The sequence below is a fragment of the Typopeltis vanoorti genome, chromosome 7 (genome assembly GCF_054136105.1).
Source record: "Typopeltis vanoorti isolate ZY-2024b chromosome 7, IOZ_Tvanoo_1.0, whole genome shotgun sequence".
NCBI classification, from domain to species: Eukaryota; Metazoa; Arthropoda; class Arachnida; order Uropygi; family Thelyphonidae; genus Typopeltis; species Typopeltis vanoorti.
In genome coordinates, this window is record NC_143555.1 from 91081555 (window position 1) to 91099162 (window position 17608).

At 39.0% G+C, this 17608-nt stretch overlaps 1 protein-coding gene across 2 annotated transcripts in view; it reads right to left on the reverse strand.

Moving 5' to 3' along the window:
- The window catches only part of LOC150104857 (ras-related protein Rab-30-like), a 140964-nt gene that overhangs the window by 109519 nt on the left and 13837 nt on the right, over window positions 1–17608 (reverse strand). The gene's annotated exons all lie outside the window — the stretch shown is intronic.

The window sequence follows — 17608 nt, forward strand, 5'->3', positions numbered from 1 at the left end:
AGGGTGTCAGAAATGGCTGTGTTCTTTCTCCTAAATTGTTTAACTTCTATACTGAAAATATCTTCCAGCAATTAACAGAATTTAAAAGAGTCAGCATAGGAGGTAGAAATATAAACAACGTAAGATATGCAGATGATACAGTAATGCCGGCTGAAAATAAAAAAGATCTTCAAAACCTACTAAAAGAAATGCTGAAACTAAGTGAAAATACGGACTTAATTTCAACTTCTTAATAAGGCGATATTAAGAAGGATACAAATTGCCTAGATCAACCTTCATTAGCATGAATAACATTCTGACCTCAAGGGAAATTCACACAAACACGACAATTAGGCTGTCCAAATGCTATGCACAGTCAACACTGCTATATGGAGCAGAAACCTGGACAATATCAAAATACTGTAAAAATAAACTGAAACCCTTTGAAATTTGGATCCTCAGAAGAATCCTTAGAGTCCCATGGACTGCCAAAAAATTAATTTAGAAATATTACAGATGAATGAAGAAATGATTGAAAATGAAGTTATCAGAGGATGTGGAAGAATGGTGGGACATTAATAGTCAGAATATTAGAAAAATTGGAGAAGAGGTGCTTGGTATAACATCAGGAAAGGGACCGCCTGAAGATAAGGAGGCATGGTGGTGGAATGAGGAGGTGCAGTTGGAGATCAAGGAAAAGAAAGAGGCAAAGAAAAAAATGGGACATGACTGGAACTAGAGCCAACAAGGAGGCATATAGATTAGCGAAGAAAAATGCAAAGAGAGCTGTGGCAAGGGCGAAAGTGAGGGCAGTTGATGAGGTTTATGAAGAACTGGAGAGAAATGGTGGTGAAGCTCAGTTGTTGAGAATAGCAAAAGCCAGAGATAAAGCCTCAAAAGACAACATCAGTCAAGCAGATAAAGGATGCCTCGGGAGTAGTATTACAAGAGGAAGATGGAAAGAATATTTCCGTAAACTACTAAATGAGGAGAATCCGAGAGAGGAGAGAGGTGTGTGAGGATGGAGAGGCAAACAAGAGACTGGTGCAAGACATAAGTAGAGAGGAAGTGGATTGAGTACTGAGAAAAATGAAGAATGGAAAGGCTGTGGGGGCAGACCAGATACCTAGGGAAGTGTGGAAAAGTTTGGGCAGTGAGGGTGTGGATATGTTATGGGATCTGATGAGGAAAATAGCTCAACAGGAAAAGATACCAGAGGAATGGAGAAAAAGTATTCTCGTCCCAATCTACAAAGGAAGAGGAGATGTTCAAGACTGTGGCAACTATAGAAGGATCAAGCTGATGTCACACACATTGAAGATATGGGAAAGAGTAATTGAAGGGAGGATACGGCAGGAAATGAAAATTGGTGAGGAGCAGTTTGGATTTATGCCAGGAAGAGGGATAACGGATGCGATATTTGCACTAAGGCAATTGATGGAGAAATATAGAGAGATGCAAGTGGAGCTGCACATAGTGTTTATAGACCTGGAAAAGGCATACGACAGAGTGGCCAGGCAGGAGGTATGGAGGTGTATGAGGAAGAAGGGGGTGTCGGAGAAGTACGTGAGGTTGGTGAAGGAGATGTATGAGGGAACAGAAACTCAGGTCAGGTCTAGTGTCGGCATGACAGAAGGGCTCCCCATTGTCGTAGGGCTACACCAAGGGTCAGTTCTGAGCCCCTACCTCTTTGACCTGGTCATGGATGTACTAGTGGAGGATGTCAAGAATGGGGCACCATGGAGCATGCTGTTTGCCGACGACATTGTTCTATGCGAATCATCCTGAGAGAAGCTTGAAAATACCCTGGAAGAGTGGAGAAAGGTATTGGAAGAGAGAGGCATGAAAATTAACTGGGAGAAGACTGAATATATGTCAACGGGGAGTGACGACAACTTCAGGGTGAAAGGCTAATTTCAGGGAAGAAATTCAAGTACCTTGGGTCGGTCATCGAGAGGAATGGTGACCTGGATGAGGAAATACAGCATCGAATAACATGCGGCTGGATGAACTGGAGGAAGATGAGCAGGGTCCTGTGCAACAAGAGAGAGTTGCAAGAGGAAAGGAAAGCTGTATAAGATGGTGGTGAGGCTGGCGATGCTTCATAGTGTGGACACGTGGCCTATAACAAAGGCACAGGAGAGGAAGATGGAGGTAGCGGAGATGCGGATGTTGAGATGGACGAATGGTGTGACAAAGAAGGACAGGATAAGGAATGACTACATCAGAGGGACAGTTAAGGTGGGACCAATTGGCAAGAAGATACAAGAAAGTAGGCTGAGGTGGTTTGGACATGTAGAGAGGAAGGGTGAGGAGTATGTTGGTAAACGAGTGGAGTATATAGAGTTGGAAGGAAGGAGGAAAAGAGGCAGGCCCAAGCTCAGGTGGAGGTATAAGGTGACAGAGGATCTTAGAGAGAAAGGATGGAGTCCGGAGGACGCCCTGGACCGGAGAACTTGGAAGAGGAAGGTTAAAGATCGGTGCACCGACCTCGTTTAACATGGGATAAGGCATAGCGAAGGAAGAAGAAGAAGAGATGACGGGAGAAGATCATTAGAGGTGTGATTACTAGCGAAGTGAATAAAACATGCTTTCCTGGCAGAACAATAAAGCAAATAACAGATGTGTTGCAGAATTAACTTCTTGATTCTGTGCATTCTCAGAAAACAATAGCCTTTCTAAATGCCCAGTACCAAACCCATTCAAATGTAATCCATCCGATTTATACCATTTATGCTTAATTTTTTTTTTTACATACTGATGTATCTGAACAAACACAAAACAGTTCAACTACTTAAACTATTTGGCAAATTTTTAGGAACAATTGCTTCAATATTGCTGCTGTGCTGTAGCCACATCCAAGTTCTTCATCCTCAAGTCCTCCACCTCCATCTGCTCTTTGGCTACCCGCACTTCCTCCTTCCCTTCAATGTCCATCTGCATGACCTGTCTTCCCACATACTCTTCCTCCCTCCTCATCACATGACCAAACCATCTCAACCTTGTCTCCTGTATCTTTGCTCCTAAGTTCGAAACTTTCACCATTCCCCTTACATAGTCATTTCTCAGACGATCCTTTCTAGTCACACCGCACATCCACCTAAGCATTCTCATCTCCACTACCTCTATCGTGCTGATGTTATTTTTCCTCAGGGTCACAGTTTCCATAGCATATGTCATAGCTGGTCTCACTACTGTCCTGTAGATTTTGCCTTTTAGATTGATTGGCACCATCTTATCGCATAGGACTTCAGCCATCTCTCTCTCTCTCTCCAATTCCTCCAGCCTGCATGTATCCTGCATCCCACTTCCTACTCAGCCTTACCATCCTCTTTCATTGTTGAACCTAAGTATCTAAAGTCTCTCACCTTCCTGATTACATTTCTTTCCAGCTCTAGATCCGTCTCCTGGCTGCCATCCACTTTGCAACACATATACTCTTACTACTGCTCAGTCTCATACCTCTCTCTCTCTTCCAGTACTTTCCTCCAACTTTCCAGTTTAGCTGCCACTTCTTCTCTTGATTCTGCACACCTCACGATGTCATCTGCATATAACATAGTCCAATGCGCATCTTCTCCCACCTCCTCCGTCACCACCTCCATCACAATATTAAACAGGAACGGACTTAATGCTGACCCTTGATGCAAGCCAACTGTCAATGGAATACTTTTTGTCTCTCCCAGGTAGGTCCAAACTCGTCTTCACTTTTCTGTACATCTCTTGCACCAGTCTGACATATTTCTCCGGTACCTTCTTCTCCCTCAGACACCTCCAGGCTTCTTGCCTTGGCTCTCTATCATACGCTTTCTCCAGATCAATAAATACCAGATGTAGCTCCCGTTGCTTCTCTCGAAACGTTTCCATCATCTGCCGTAATAACCCAAAGAGGGTTATTTTATTATCTCTACCTTCTTCCTCAGTCAATCATCAAGAACCCTCTCTAGGATTTTCATTGTGTGGGACTTCAACTTTATTTCTCTGTAATTCTTAGTCTTGTGCATCCCCTTTACTCTTGTAGGGGACAAGAGTACTTTCCCTCCATTCCTTGGGTATATTTTCCTGTTGACAAACTTTTATTAACAGGTTCCACAGCAGATCGATTCCCCTCTTCCCCCAGTGCTTTCCATGCCTCCTGGAATCCTGTCAGGGCCCACCGATTTTCCATTCTTCATCCTCTTTATGACCTCCTTCACTTCTACTCTACTAATGTTCTGCACCATCCCTTCATAAGGCTCCCCATCTTCTCTGTGAGTTCTTGCATTTTCTTCATTCAAAAACCCTTCAAATTATATTCTCCATCTGTTTCTTATATCCATATCCCTCCTTAATACCCTTCCTCCAGAGAGTCTTTGATCTGCCTCACATGTACGATGTCCTTTGATGCCTTATTTCTACATTTTGCCAATTGATAAATCTTTCTCTGTCCTTCCTTTGTTTCTAACTGATCATAAAGGTCTTGATATGCCATGGCCTTCACCTGTGCAACAACTCTCTTGGCTTCTCACTTTTTCCTCTCTGTTCTCTTCCACTCTCAACTCGTCCCACTTCTACTTTGCCTTCCTCTTAGCTGTCACTGCTTCTTGTACATTATTATTCCACCACCAACCCTCCTTCTGCTCTCTAATCTTTCCGGATGTTTCACCAAGAACCTCAATTGCACAGCTTGAATTGCTTTTGAATTATGTCTCCACCAATCTTGTACACTTTTCTAGTCCATCCCTAACACCTTCTCCCTAAAACGGTTCCTCACACTTTCTTTTAAGTAAAACCACTTAATTGTCTTCCTCCCATGGCTTCCAAAGGTTCTTATCTTCGACCTCATTTTAAAGTCTGTGCACAGCAGCTGGTGTTGATGCGCCACTTGATCTGTTGGGATTTCCTTACAATTTGTTACTGCCTTAAGATGTTTTCTTCTAGTCAAAATGTAGTGAATCAGTGAACTGTTGTTGCCACTTCTAAATGTTATCAAATGCTCTTCCCTCTTAAAGTAAAAGGAGTTCACAATTGTCAGATCAAAAGCTGCTGCAAGTCCAAAATCCTCTCTCCTTCCTGGTTCATCATTCCCACTCCATGGCCGCCGTGTACCCTTTCACAGTCCCTATTCTGTTTCTCTATGTGTCCATTCAAGTCTCCTCTGACAATCACCATCTCATTTTCTTCCAGTTCCCTCATTTCTTCATCTAGCATGTTCCAGAATTCATCTTTCTCTTCTGCTGTACGGCCAACCTGTGAGGCGTATACACATAGACGACCAGTTGCTCTTCTCCAAGACCCAGTTTCATTCGCATGATCCTGTCGTTCCTCATACCCACTTCCAGTACTTCCCCCTTCATTCTGCCACACACCACAATTCCGACACCATTTCTTTTGTCTTTATTTGAGCCAGAGTAGAACGATTTATACCAGTCTCCTAGTTCCTTCACCTTTTCCCCCTTGTCTCCTATACGCATAAAATGTCCAACTTCCTCTTCCTGTCTGCCACTTCTCTTCCTCTTCCAGTCATGCTTCCAATATTCAATGTTCCTGCTCGCAACATTCTCTCCATTTGCTGGGCTCGCTTCTTTAACTGCACCCGCCATTGATGCGGTAGCCCTCGTCCACTTCTCGCAGCTGTAGGGCGATGTGGCTACGCATCGCTTAAGGGATACGCCTAGTCCTTGTATCACTTTCTTTTTGACTCATTTGATCATAGCCAGAGCTGGCAGTGAAGTTTTACGACCGGATGTCCTTCCTGACATCAACTCTCACCATTTATCCGGGCTTGGAACAGGCACCTATTGGGGCTAGCTTGCCCACTTCGGTGGCTGCATAAGGCAAAATGATATAGCAAGATAGGAAAGATTCACCCCCTAGCCCTCAAATACTCTAATAGCATTGGGGGTAAGGAGCAAGAAGAGAAGAAAGAAGAGGAGGGACATCTACAGATAATATAACAGATGTATATTACATGAAGTAAGGCATGGTCCAGCATCAGGTACCTTGGGTTTCCCATGCCTGAACTCACTAAAGTAAGCCCATGAGGAAACAATCATCACTATTACTCTTTAATATACACTATGTTGACAAAAGTATTTGAACAGCTTACATGCCATGTAAATTTTGGATACTACCACATGCCAATATTCAGGGAATGTCTGCATAGTCTGGTGATAAAAAGTGGGATGAACTGCATGTTTTGCATAGTACTTGATGTCAAGATGTCCCATTCATCTAAGCTCAAAGACTTCCAACATGGGATAGTAATTGGTTTTCACATCAGTGGTCTTTCTGTTCATGACATTGCTATATGTCTCAGGATATCGAAATCCACCATTGCTTATGTCAATCTAGATGGAAAGTTGATGATGCCACCAGGAAAATGCCCTAGGAGGTCACCAACACTCACTGACCGAGATCAACGAGCTCTGTCTCTGAATGTTCGAGCATCCTGCATATCATCAACAGCAGACCTTGCAGTCAACCTGAAAAATGCTGCACAGACATCTGTCAGCACTAGAATTGTCCACAGAGAGTTGCATGCCTTAGGTTACCATGACAGAGTTGCCTGCAAACAAGTCACCCACGTACCCCCCCCCACCTCAACACCTACACCAAACAATATATGAACTTGTGCATTTCACACTGTCTCTGGACCATATATATATGATTGGAAAAGTGTTCTGTGGATGACTAATCATGTTTCCAAATATTTCACTCTGATGGTCATGTTTGGATCTGGAGATTACCTGAGGAACAGGTCTGGCAGGATTGCATCATTTCAACTGTCAAGTTTGATGGAGGCTAGGTAATGGTATGGAGATGTTTCAGTTGGATAGGGCTTGGTCCATTGGTGAACGTGACCAAAATCATGAGGTTTGATGGCTACCTGGACATCTATGACAATGATCCATGCCATACTGCATGTCTGTGACTGGTTTCTACAAAACAATGTTGAAGTTGGACTGGCTGGCTCAGAGTCCAGACCTCAATCCCATCAAACATATTACAGATGAATTAGAATGCCAAATTTGCTCTGCAGCTGTCATCAGCAACAGGAGTAGCTTTTTTTTTTTTTTGTTCTTAAATTCATTCACCCTACTAGCGAGCGCACGCACACACACAACAATTCATTCCAGTCACACACTACTCTACGAGAGAAAAATCTAGTCCTCGCTCCCACCCCCACTTGATAGCATTCATTCTCAACTTCCATGGATGCACTCATGTCCTTTCCCCACTCTCCATAAAATGAAAAATTCTGTATAACCTTTTCAGAAGATTGTAAGTCTAAATCACATCATTCCTCTTTCTCCTGTTTGCTAATGTCTGCAGCTTACGAATTCTCAATCTGTCTTCATAATCTGTATTCTACAATCCTGATATCATTTTTGACACACTCCTTTGAACTCTCTCCACTATATCAGAATCACCACAGAAACCAGGAGACAAGACCTGCATGCAATCATCCAAGTGGAATAAGTCTCTTATCAAGATCTTGTAAAGAGGCAAAATGACATCCTTATCTTTACATGTGAAAATTTATTTCAGAATTCCAATTATCTTTTAAGTTATATTTGTAAATGTTGCTACATGGTCCCCTGAACTTCAACTTCCTGACTACTAGAACTCCAAAATCCCTAACCTCATCAGTTTCCTCAAGCATAATCCCACCAATATAATACAACATTGGATATCTAATTCACATGCCCACAATTCCAGCCTATTCAAATCATTCTGCAAGTACTGCATATCAGCAACACTCCTGATTACTCTACCTATCTGTGCATCATCAGCAAATAGCTATATGTCACATATCAAATCCTTCCCAATGTCATTAATGAACAGATTGAATAACAATGTACCAAGGTCTGATCCTTGAGACACAACCACTGGTTATCTTGAAGATTCATCCCCTCCCCATATACCACTTTTTGATATCTGTCACTAAGCCATCCTCTTATCCATGCCAATAGTTTATAATCCAATTCCATATTTTCCGATTTATGTAACAGTATTCCATGCTGTATTCTGTCAAAAGCCTTAGCAAAATCCAAAAGTAGCATGGTGTATCCATTCCCCTTGTCTAAGTCAGTGGTAACATTATTATAGAATGTGAGTAAGTTGCTAAAACATGACATTCTCTTAGTCAACCCATGCTGTTCATTGCAAAGTAGACATTCTCTGTCAACCCATTTCTGAATGCGAGCCCTAACCAATTTTTCCAAAAATTTCTCCACCACTACTGAGATAGTGATTGGTCAACAGTTGGATACATCGGTCTTTGCACCACCCTTGTGCAATGGGATTACCATACATTCTTTCCGCTCCTGTAGAATCTTCCCTGTTCTGAGACTCAAATTATATAACCTGGTTCAGGGAATAGTCAGCTCAGCTGAACACTCTTTTAGCATACGTGCTGATATCCCATCAGTCCCTATTGCAGAATTCTTATTCAATTTGTGCAACAACTCTAGTACTTCCTCCTCATCCACATGAGTTTCCTCATATGGTGAAGAGGTAGCAGTGAGCTCAATGTTGCATATACCAGGTTGATAGTTTTTAGCAATATGGCTGCTCATTAGTTGAACAATCACTTCTACATCAGTCACCTGCATACCATCTGCATTCAGTAGTTATTCTTTCAAATTCATTTTTTCTTTTACTTGCGACAGAATTCTTTTAGGTTGTCTTTAACTTGCACAACCAGTTTCTTTTCATACTATGATTTAGATTTCCATACAACACTCTTGACTCTTCTGCTTATAATTATCGTAACTGACATCATACTTATGCACACAATATTTCTTCCGCATCATCTTTTTCTTACAAATCTCTTGCTTAATTAGATTTCATATCCATTTCACTGCAACTCTATTCTTCAAAATTTAGGGACACATTCTGATATCGCATCATTTAAGTATTTTTTTACCACTTCCCACACAGTATCGATATCCTTCTCATCCAACAACTGATACCACAGCACAGAACCCAGCATACCACCCCCCCCCCTCCTCAGGTGGTTATAATTTCCTGCTTTGTAGTTCAGCATGCAATCTTTTCTGAATGGCATGTTCATAAACTTAGCAACTTCCCAAGTGAGTACCACATGATCACTGTCACCAACTGGAGGCAGAATAGTTACATCTTTAACTGAAACTATGATCAGATCTAACGCTCTGACTTCGAGTTCCTTCTGTTACATGCTTCTCTAGGAAGTTGTCTCACAAGAGCTGAATAAATTCAGTTTCATTCTTCTCATGCAATTTCATAGCTACCCAATCTATATTCGGATAATTAAAATCCCCCATTATGATTACTCTTTTCCCACCATCATATTTATTTGTTGATGCATTTCTTCATCACTAGCAACTGATCCACCAGGTCTTTAACAACACTCTACTGCATATTTAATCTTGTTAAACTCCACCTCACACCAGATCGCTTCAAACTCACTACGACATAAACTGTTACTTGTATTGCAGTCACAGGTCTCAACTCTAACTGGATTCAAGACATTTGGTATTATTAGCAGAATTCCCTCTTATCTCCCATCCTGTCTATCATTATTATTATTTGAGACCTCCAGGGAGTCAAAAACTCATCAAGGGAGGCTAAAAATCACCCAAACCATCTGTCATACCTTCCCTCAAATTCATTCACATTACATGCACTCACCACCCCCTAAAGGCAAACTATTCCACTCACTCACTGTTCTCTGGGAGAAAAACCTAGCTCTTACCCCTTTTGTGACTGCAAATAAATTTAACTTCCATGAATGCCCAGATATGACAGTCCTGAGAAATACAGGCATGAACAGATGGCATAAATGGCAATATCATATTAAAAATGAGGATATTAGGAAATAACTTGACACTGTTAGCATCCAGGAATGTGTTAGCAGAGGTAATCTCAGGTAGTATAGTCATTTAATCAGAATGGGAGAGAGGAATGATTAGCAAAACAAGTGTTCTCTGCCAGGTTGGCAGAAAAAAGACCCAGAGGAAGACCAAGATATAGGTGGATTGATACAGTAAAAAGTGCCTTAGAAGACAGAAATATTAGATCTGATAATGTTGGAATCTTTACAGGTAACAGATTGATTTGGAGGAAAATTGTAGATAGGAAGTCAGTAGTGATGAAGTCTTTCATGTAATACTATCGTATCCTGTACACCCCTTGAGGATACATTTCAGGAATTTCATGATGATGAAGAATATATGCTACTAGACCAGATGAAAAACAAATAAAAAAACTAAATGACACCTACAATACAATATTATCCAGCAACACAGAAAAATTGTTACAGCATGTCAACAAAATAAACAGGATCAGGATACCTTGACAGGTTCTTTGATATATCTCAAGAGGAAGAAGACTGCCAGGAAGAGGCCAAGAGATAGCTTGAGACTAACAGGTCTAAGCCTACTACTGGACAGGATGATGATTTCAATAATGAAGTTTCAAATTACTATTATCATTATCAGACCTCCATGAAGTCCAAAGTCCATGAGAGGTTCCACTGTCACAGATATACAGCACATCATACCATGCCTTAAATGCATTCACCATCTCAATGCTCACCACAGAAACACACAATACTCTGGATCAGAGGTAGTTATAGCAAGTTTTCACACTTGTTTAGAAATTAAAGTTACCATACCCTCCCCCCCCCCATCTGTGATTTCAGTTATCTGCAGTCACCCAGGTCTGAAAATATTAAATGGAAAAACAGTAATAAATAAACAATTTATAATTACATCAGCAAGGTGGGATATTAGATCCCACATTATTTCGAAGCCAAATGTTTCTAGAAACTATAAACACTTTGTAAGTTGACCTGAGGGCTTACGAGAATACAAATCTCGGCATTCGAAGGTGAGTTAGCCGATCTCATACAGAGGTAGCAGGGTTTTTTATCCCGCATACAGACAAATCGGCCCTTCAGAACACACGCAATTTACAGACAAAAAATACTAGTTGTTGTGGTGGTGGTGGAAGTGGGCGGTAGATGGCGTTGATTTGTAGTAGAGGTTCGATGTAGTGGTTGAGACAGTTGTAGGTGTCCTCCTGCAATGAGGTCTTCGGACTCCTTGGAGGTATCAGGAATAATAATAATAAAAGGTGGATATCAGATCCCACATTATTTCAAAGCCAAATGTTTCTAGAAACTATAAACACTTTGTAAGTTGACCTGAGAGCTTACAAGAATACAATCCTCGGCATTCCCAAGTCGCCTTAGCTACTAAGTCAAGTATTGCAAGTTAAGGCAACTCGGGGATGCCGAGGATTGTATTCTCGTAAGCTCTCTCAAGGTCAACTTACGAAATTTTTATAGTTTCTACAAATATTCAGCTTTGAAATAATGTTGGATCTAATATCCACTTTGCCTATGTAATTTTACATCACCGAAATGAAGTTGTGCCTAATTTATAAATTAAACTTTATCATAGGTATGTATGTGTAGAAAGAAGCATAGTGTATATAGGGTTCGGGACTATCCGCAGGGTGTCTTGAAACGTTTCCCCGTGGATAAAGGGGGGGGGGGATACTGTATATTCTTATTTAATCTTTTATCCAAGTGTGAAGATACTTAATTGGATAAAGGATTAAACAATTAAACAAGAATATAATTTCATGGAAGCTTTAATTTTATAATCAAGTAGAAAAACTTTCTACCTCTGATCCAGAGTATTTTAATAATAAGGTGATACATCTTTATACTACTTGTATATGGGAAGTATATGACTTCTGCATTAATTCAATCATGGTGTTATCTTCTAGGTCTGGCTTCCTGGAAAGTTCAGTGTATCTGCTCTGTGAGTTTTGGCCTGTCAATGAATGAAGCCACCACTGAGCTTCCTACAATGGAGTAATTCAGTAGTGATCCCTTTGAGTCACTCAGTGAGATTTAGAGTGAGCTTATAGATCACTCAGAATTTTTGTGTGTGGGGGGGGGGGGTATTCCCTACAGCTTAACAGTACTGCAGTAATAAAAGTTGAAACCAGTCTGGGTAGTGATCCTTTCCATAATGAATAGCAATATGTATGCACTTCTGGAATGAAGTATGCTTTGCATTGCAGGATACTAAGATAACTGATATGAAGTCATCAGTCTATATGTTACCGCTAAAGTGCAGAAATCAGTTATTCTGCAGATTATCTAGGTATTGTGCAGATTAACTAGGGTGATCCGTTAACGTCCGGAAAATTGTTTAATTTCTCAAATTACCTAGATGATCTGCACATTACCTACTAGGCACTCGTTAAAGTGAAAATAAGATCTTTGCTGGAACAACAGCAACGTTTCTGTACGCTTAAATTAACATAATGTTATTTATTTATTTTTCGATATCTAAAGAATCAAGTTAATACAATCAAACAATCAACAAATTAGTTGATAGAATCAATCATCAATCAATTAAAAAACTATAATACAAAGAATCAAACGGTTTAAAATATTACTACAATTAAGGAAACGAATTTGCAAAATATATGATAAAATTATGTTTACTTATTAAAAAACCAAACTAAAAGTGGAGGGAGAGGGGGGAAGGAGTAGGGAAAGGAAATGAGAGAAACAAACTTTTGAACTTTAACGATACGGAAGCTGTTAATGTGCACATTACCTAGGTAAAATGCAGAAAATTCGATTCCGCACGTTAACGGAGCAAATCAGTTAATCTGCAGATTAGCTAGGTAATGTGCACATTAACGGCTTTCGAGCTTTAGCAGTAACATATATACAAGTAACCTAGTCATGAAGATATTTCACACGAAAACTTTGTTTGCTTAGCTTACACTTGGATAAAATATTAAAAACAAGAATATGTTTTTTTAGCAACTTTAACCCAACTCAGGCAATATATTCCAATCATCCAGCACCACCCTCCACAAAAATAAAAACCTACTCCTCATCCACTTACTTGCACCATCCTATGCAGCTTTAAGGGATGGCCTTTTGTCCTCTCATTAATGAATTCACATTACCTGGTAATAACTCTTACCAAACTTATGTTTCAAACATATCCCTCCCTCCTGCCTGATAGATTCTGCAAACTGCATTTCCTCAATTTTTTGTACTTGCCACTCCAAAAAACACCTTAATCATCTCTGGATCCTTTCTAATATCTTTTCATCCTTCTGAAAACCAGGTGACCAAATTGGTGTGCAATAATCCACTATGTAACCTGATACTGGAACCACTGGCCTTGTACAGTAGAACAATAACTTCCTTAATTTCATAGGTCGGTGTTCTCTGCATTGTTGCCATAATCCTCTGTGGTGTCTTCACAATTTTAACAATGTGTCCTTAAAATTTTAGGTCCTTGTCCACCATCACCTCTTGATACCTCATCTTCTCTATCTCCTCTAAAATATTCCATCTATGCTTATCAAATTTTAAAAGCTTAATTTTGCAAACAGAACTAGCAGCAACACTTACTTGCCCATTTAGCAAGTCTATTCAAGTTCTCTTCCAAAAGTACAACTACTTAGAGTTCTTTCCAATTTTGCATCATCAGAAAACAACTGAAATATCACCATTCAAGGCCTTCCCTGATCACCATATGAGTTAAACAGCAACAACCACAAAACAGACCACTGGAGCATACCACTGGTGACTTTCCTCTTATGAGATATCACTCCTCCATATATACAACTTACAACTATGTGATACCATCAGACAACCTTCAAGCAATTGAGTTTCATTACCAGCTTGTCTTACGGCAATCTATCAAAGGCCCTTACAAAATTTAAATATACCACTGATTATGCATTTCTCTTGACAAATATTTTCACCTTGTTATAAAAAGTAAGTTGCTTAAACACAATCTTCCTTTAGCAAACCCATGCAGTGCATCATAGAGAATATTGCTGTCATTGATCCTATTCTGAATCTTTGTCCTGATTAATTAATAAATACTTTACATGCAAATTGGCCTATATTTCAAAATCTTAGTGTTATCACCTCCCTTACGAAGTGGAACAATTCTGACTTTTTTCCACTCTTTTGGAACTTGGCCCAATCTGAGATTTGTGTTAGAAAACTACACATACACTGTGCTATCTCTTTGGAATATTTCCTCAAAACATGTGGTGATATATCATCAAGCCCTATAAATCCTTATTCACATCAAGTTTACTCAACTGCTCATTCACCTACATTTCCTTCACTTATAACCTGTTCCTTTTGCCTAGGAATAAACCAGTCCACTACAATGAAATATCTCAAAGTAATAGTTAAAAAGTTCTATTTGTACCTGATTAATCAGGTACATCCTGATTATCTTCTCCATTCAAAGATAATTCTTCCATAATCATTCTCCTCCTCCTACTAGCAACGTAACCAAAGAACTACTTGGAATTTTTCTCAGTATGCAGTGCTAGTCTCCTTGCAAATTCCAATTACCATATTTGCTGGCATATATGACGCACTTTTTTCCTTTGGAAATAGGTCTGAAAAACAGAGTGCGTCTTATACGCTGATACTTAGATACTCACAGAACAGAAGATGTTAAAAATCAACTCAAGGAATTGAAAACTCAGTTAGCTGTAATTCCAGGAGGTCTAACTAGTTAGCCTCAACCTTTAGATGTCTGTATTAATAAATTTAAGGGATTTATGAAGGACAAGTGAAACAGCCGGATGCAGTCTTCAGATTTTGAGGTTACGCCACCAGGAAGAAGCCTGGCATTTCGCAAGTTTGTGAGTGGGTCAAAGCTTCATGGGATGCTGTGAAAATTGAGACAGTGGTTAAATCATTTAAGAAGTGTGGCATTATAATGCACTGGATGGTATAGAGGACAATTTGTTGTATGAGGGCTCAGATTCTGATTTAGAAGAGGTTTCAAGTGTCTCTTCATTTAGCTCTGGAGATGAATTTCTGGGTTTTTGACGAAGAAGATTAAAAGGTGGGTACTGTTTCCTAGTTAGATTAGATATTTGTTGAAAGTAGACCTACTTATTACTTTATATTTGAAATACTGTAAATTCATTATAATATTCAGTGATAAAGTTTTTTTCCTAAAAAATGTGTACAAAAAAAGGGGGGTGCGTCTTATATGCTGGCAAATACGGTACTTATTCTGAGTGTGAATGTTATTCTTTTCATGCAACTGCTCTTTAACACCTCATTTATGCCTCTATTATAATCTTCTTGATTAGCAGTTCCCATTTGATCTTGGAGCAATCCATTTTACACCAAACCTATTTATCTGTCATGCCTCAGGTATAAAATATTATTATTATTATTATTATTCCTGATACCTCCAAGGAGTCCGAAGACTCATCGCGGGAGGACATCTTCAACTGTCTCTACACCTTACCTCTACTACGAATCAACGCCATCTACCGCCCACCTCCAACACCACCACAACTAGTAATTTTTGTCTGTAAATTGCGTGTGTTCTGAAGGGCCGATTTGTATGTATGCGGGATGAAAAACCCGAGTTTCCGGGAGAAAAAACCCTGCTACCTCCATATGAGATCGGCTAACTCACCATCGATTGAAATCGACCAGATAAAGATTCCTCCCGTCGCGACGAGAATCGAACTTAGGCCTATTCCAATCGAAGGGCGCAATGTACCATCGTTCATCCAATTGCGCTACGGAGGCGCTACAATTGTATTAAATATATCACTGTTTTATATTTCTTAACTCTTTCAAACACTATTGATGTCTTTTCCTTTATGATCATCCGTTCATGGTATAGCAGCCATTTGGATTTAAGTGCTATTGGAAGATTCAGTTTAGCTTTTTGCTTTTATTCATCTTACAACAAAGAATACAATCAATACTCAACATAAATTATCCTGAAAAGTTAGAAAAATTTTACTTAATGCACATACATTACTTGCATGCCATTGACAGTAGTTGTCCATGGATGTGCTGTGTATATTCATACACTTGCATAATATTTAGTTTGTGTGCTGGAATAGAATCATGACTGGAAAAGGAAGAAGTGGAAAAAATGAACTCGTGTAAATGCACCAAAACTGATTTAGAGATGAAAATTATAAAGAAAAAAAAATTATAGTTTAATAAAAAATTACAGACTGTGGAAGATTTCAATTTGGTAAGATATTAAATATAAACAAAGATATTTGACATCTGTCATTCAAAATATCATGTCAAAACATCATTTCATTTATATTTAAATCCATTACCAAATTGAAGTTTTTCAAGCTCTTTTGTATTAAATTTATACACCCACCAAGAGTTCATTTATGAAGAATATTACTTTCTGATGGGACTGTTCTGGTACTGATATGCGAGTTTTTGCCCTCTTAGGTTTCTACCAGGTATCTAATGAGAACCAATAGCTCGAAACAGCTGTCATGCCAGTGAAACCTAATCAGTGCAATAATAAAAAGCAGCTATTTGGGCTCCAGGGGAGAGTCCACATCTTTTTAGTAGTGCAAGCTAAAGTATTCCTATACCAAAACTTTTGTTTCGTTCATTTGGTGTTAAAATAATGGCATGTCAAATATAATCATCTGTAATTTCATAGTACTTATCTATTAAGTATCTTTTAAAAAATTCTGTACCAGGTGCATAACATGTTCTGCTGCATATTTATAAGGTTTCAAAGTTTATTTTTGTGTCACTGCAGGCTTTAAAAATGTCTTTATCACAAGTTCCTATTGCCAGGTATTACTCAACACTCTTGAATGTGATGCCTCCATAACAAAGATTATGTAATGTAACAGTTTTCATTATTAAAATTTCTGGTTAACACTGGTAAAGATATTAACATCAATATAAAGGTAGACAAAGCAAGTGGAAGATGGATCCTAGTGCACCATGGTCTTAAAAGTAAAATATATAGCACTTTTAGCTTGCTATTGAGGAGCTTTATGAAGAGAAGAAATAATCCACACATTTTTTCCCTATTTTTTCATGCTATTTATACTTTGTTATATCACTTTACATTAATAATTACACACTGAAATCTAATTTGTGGATCCTGTGAATAGTTTCATTCACAGGATAATCTTTAAAACAAGCTGATACACTACTGTATATGCACACTTACAGTAAAAAATTTAAGCAACAGGATGTGATGAATGGGTGAAGAGTTATGTAAAAGTTAAGTTATGTATAAAGCAGAAGATAACCTTTAAATAACCCTTATGTGATATAATGTTTTCATCACATCTACATTTTTTTTTTGTTTTGCATGACTAAGTTGCACACAAATACTGTCCACACATTGTGGTTTTCTGTATATTTCTAGACAGAGAGAGAGAAGTTTATTATTATTATTTTTTTAATTAGGACACCTAGATAAGCAGAGCACCTTCTCTTTCAAACACTCTATGATAAACTTTATTGTTGGATATCATGGATTCAAAGCTTGAACATATTTTTCCAGCCATCTTATGCTGTAATCAATGTACTGGGATGGAATATCAGTATTATTTCCAAACCTCCATGGAGTCACAAGATTCACCTGCAAGAAGACTAAGCTCTCTACCACAGTACCTATCACATCTTGCCTTGAATACATTCAGCAACATGCCACACGTAGCTGATGTTTTGGGTGGCATCATCCAAAACAGACTTCACATCATTGTATATATATATATATATATATATATATAGTTTTGCAACTTGAAAATTATTTGGAGGGGGGGGGGAAGAAACAAT